General features: G+C 58.4%; 1 pseudogene; it reads right to left on the bottom strand.

The window, feature by feature from the left end:
• Window positions 1–420: 420 nt before the first annotated feature.
• LOC134738480 (disks large-associated protein 4-like) lies at window positions 421–3,390 on the bottom strand (annotated as a pseudogene).
• Window positions 3,391–3,645: the final 255 nt, after the last annotated feature.

Raw genomic sequence — 3,645 nt, 5'->3', positions numbered from 1 at the left:
GGCCTTTCAGGGGACATGGGCCTGATACTAAGGTTGAAGGGGAAGATGTTTTACTTAAAACAAAATAAACAGTGGGATATCGGGAAAATGAAGGAACCCCATCACTGCTGTGGAAGCATGATTACTATCACACTGGATCCTCAGTTAGTGAGAAAATGGAGCCGAGAATCTCTCCCAAAATGTCACACCAGTTTACAGACAGAGGGGACGTACAACAAAAAATCAGAATTGTAAAGAGGAAAACTTCAGGGTAGACAGAGGCGATCCCTGGAGAAAGGCAGGCTTGGTGTTCATAACAGAATACCTGAAAGTCCCAGACGATCTATTTACAAATCATTTTTTATTTTTTATTTTTCCATTCACACTTGGTTTTTGTGTTTTTTAATGATTTAAAATCGTTTTCTTTCCTCCTGCATGGTCTCAGAGCCTGGTCTGGGCTTCCAGGACATAAATCTTGATGCTTTCCATGCTCTCGGTGGCTGAGTTCTGCCTCACAGAAGCTGCCCACTTGGCCACCGGGAGTCTCTTGTGGGACTCATGGTGCTGCTTGTCGCTGGCATCTGAGGCCTTGTCACGGCTCACTGCCGGCTTGGATTTGTGGCTTCTTCGGGACCGGAGGGGGTGGTTTCTTCTCTTCCTTCCTCTTCTCGGGGGTCTCCACCAGCTGCCAGCTGTTGGCCTTGAGGTGGTAGAGTTCATCGAACTTCATGCTGATGTCCTTGATGGACAGCTGTAGCAGGTCCCAGAACCCTGCCAGGTCCCGGGCTATGGGGCGTGGGTTGGCATCAGGGTTCAAGTGTTGCTCACAGAGGCCAAGGAACTGCTGGAATTTCTGGGATATTGGTAGCTGGGCACTACCCACAGCACTGAGGACTTTTCCTAAGACTTCAGAGAGGTTGTACTCTTTGGTCTCCTTGTCCATCTGGCAGCACCAGCCTTCCAGCTGCTCCATTTCTGCCTGCAGTAGCTTTAGGAACCAGTAGCCGTCTCGGTGGCAGGTCCGTGGCTGTGCCGGCTCTGCTGGGGAGCTGGAAGAAGTCTCGAGCTGGGGTCTGGTGGGTGCAGCGAGGACACCTCCAGGGCAGGGTCACTGTTGTCTCCATAGGAGAGGCTGTGCTTGATCTGGGCAATCTTGGGGGCCCGTGAAGGACCAGCATCGATGCTGATGGAGTTGGGGTGAAGGGTACAGTCCGGAAGGCTCCTCTCAGATGATTTATAGCTTGAGTAATTGGCATCCTGGGTATCTGAGTCCGTGTCCTGTTGGGAGGACATACTGTGAGAGGGGACGCTGCTTTGCCAGTCGTCCTCTACCTGAACCCCGATGGACTGGAATTTGGTAGTGAGACTGGGCTCCTCTTTTGGCACTGGCTGAATGCAGTCAACTTGTATTCCTATTGATGACAGTTTCCTTTTGGGGGTGGCCTCGGGGTGGGACTCAGAGCTGGTCAGCGTCCCTTATTCACTTTTCCGAGCTGCATGTTTTGAGGGTGGCTCTGGGGCCTCAGGGGCTGGGGCGACTCCACCCCGTGTCATGCTGGGCAGTCGGGTACCACTGTCCAGGCTGTCTGATGAGTTGCTCAGGCCCAACTGGCTAGTCACCTCGCTCTTGTGGTCCTGGCTGTCCAGGAAGGTATCCTGGGCAGACTCAGTACCACTCTGGACTGTGACTGAGATGAATGGCTTTGAAGTGGTGCATGGAGGGACCGGTGGCAGGGTCTTCTTATACGCCACGAGGCATGATGAACTCGGAAGGCTGTGACTATTGCTGAGGCTGCTGGTACTGGGTGGTGGGGAGAGGGACTGCAGGGAGACACTGTCCTCCTCCTGTGAGCAGCCTGCCTGGATGGCACGCAGGTAGCTGGGGCTGTGGGAGCGGAAGCAGCTGGGCAGTGGCAAATCAAGCATCTCCGCCGCTGTGGACTCCGCTTCGCTGCAGGCTGACTCGCAGGCCGCCTCATCCTGTTCACTCGGCTCTGCCTCCCGTACCTGCCGCTCATGGCCAAACAACTGGGGGATCAGGGAGGCCTGTCCAAAATCTGACTGATGCAGCTGGAGTCGTTGAGGCTGTCACTGATGGGCATGTAGTCCTCTTCCCAGCCCAGACACTTGGAGGGCAGCAGCATGTCCACTGAATCCAGGCAGTCCAGACTCCTGTGGGGGTTGCTCTGCTCTCCCAGTGACGGCTGCATGGCTCTCAGATAGCTCTGGCGCCACGCTGCAGTCTTGGGTGAGGGCTCGGGGCTGCGGCCGGACTCGTCGCTGTCCTTGTCACCCATGGCCTTGATGTAGCTGCTGCTGCGCATGAGCCGGAACGGGCTGGGGCCGTCGGCTGCGGCATCCGTCTCGCATGGGGACAGCATCGTGGTGCTGCACTCGCCACCACCAGGCACCTGCGGGTAATGGTAGGCTAGACCCTGGTGGCAGGATTTGGGCTTGAGCACGCTCTTATCAAATGTGGCCGAGGTCTTCTGGCAGACCTCGTGGGCGTGGCTGAGGGTCAGAGTGAACCAGGAGCCCCGTTTGACGTAGTTGGTTTCAGTGCCCACCCCAAGGCTGGGGCAGGTGGCTGGGGGTGCAGGCGGGGGTGGTGGGACCGTTAGCTGGGTGGTGTTTTCTTGGTGGCTTTGAGCATGTGCCCACTGAGGGTGTTGTAGGCATGCATGAAGTAGAGTGGCTGGCTGCGTTCTGCCTGGCGGCCTAGTGTCATTAGCCCGGAGGCTGGGCCACTGCTGCGGAAGGTGCCGGCCTCGCCATCCAAGTTGTCATCGGCGCTCCACCAGCCTGAGATGTTGGAGCGGCTGCGCCCTTTGGGCTCCCCAACCTTGGCCCGCTCCTTGCTTTTGGCCCTCTGGCCCTTGCCAGTCCTCCATGTCACCCTTCTTGCTGCCATTGCCACCGAGCTTGCCCACTGTGCCATCCAGTAAGGGTGGCTTGGTGAAGAAAAGCTGCTGGACTGAGTGGACCAGGTGGCGGATGCAGCCAGGGCTCTCGCCACGGGCCTTGGTCTCACCATGGGGGAATTGGAGGGTGCTGAAGCCACTACAGTGGATGGGCAGCTGCTTCTCAAACTGGACCAGGAGGTTGGTGGGCAGCCGGTTGATCTTGGTGGCCTGGGCATGGCTGGGGAAGGGGCTCTCCTCTGGCACCTCGAAGTGGGAGTTGTCGTGGATGTAGAGAAAGGTGCTGCTGGGCGGGGGCAGCTGGTTGTTGTGGGGAAAGAGGCCATCCCCCAGCAGGGTGTCCTGCCCAGGGAAGCGGGCCTTGCCAGCAAAGGCGTCCGTGGGCGACAGCAGGTAGGAGTTGTGGTCAGTCCCTGCAAACGGGCTCGTGGGGTGGGTCTAGGCTGTCCCTAGAGAGGTGGTGGGGGCGGCTGTCACCGAGACCTTTCATGACCCCAGGCCGAGGGCAGGAGCCGTCACCCTAGCAGGGCCCCCGGGTCGCCTCCCCCGGGAGGCAGCCACCCTGCGCCTGGCGCCTCTGCAGCCTCAAGCCCGCTCAGCAGCTCCACTGTGCCGCCGCCTCTGGGGTCCGCTCACAGGTCCCTGCACCTGGCCCTGGCCCACGGGCGCCCCATGTATCTCCTCCGGCCGGCGCGGCACACCTGAAAATCCTTTTGAATGTACAGTTGAGTAATGGCTAAAAGAA

The sequence above is a fragment of the Pongo pygmaeus genome, chromosome 17 (assembly GCF_028885625.2).
Source record: "Pongo pygmaeus isolate AG05252 chromosome 17, NHGRI_mPonPyg2-v2.0_pri, whole genome shotgun sequence".
Taxonomy (NCBI): Eukaryota; Metazoa; Chordata; class Mammalia; order Primates; family Hominidae; genus Pongo; species Pongo pygmaeus.
Note: the sequence above shows the minus strand (reverse complement) of the source record. Positions and strands in the feature narration are given on the sequence as shown.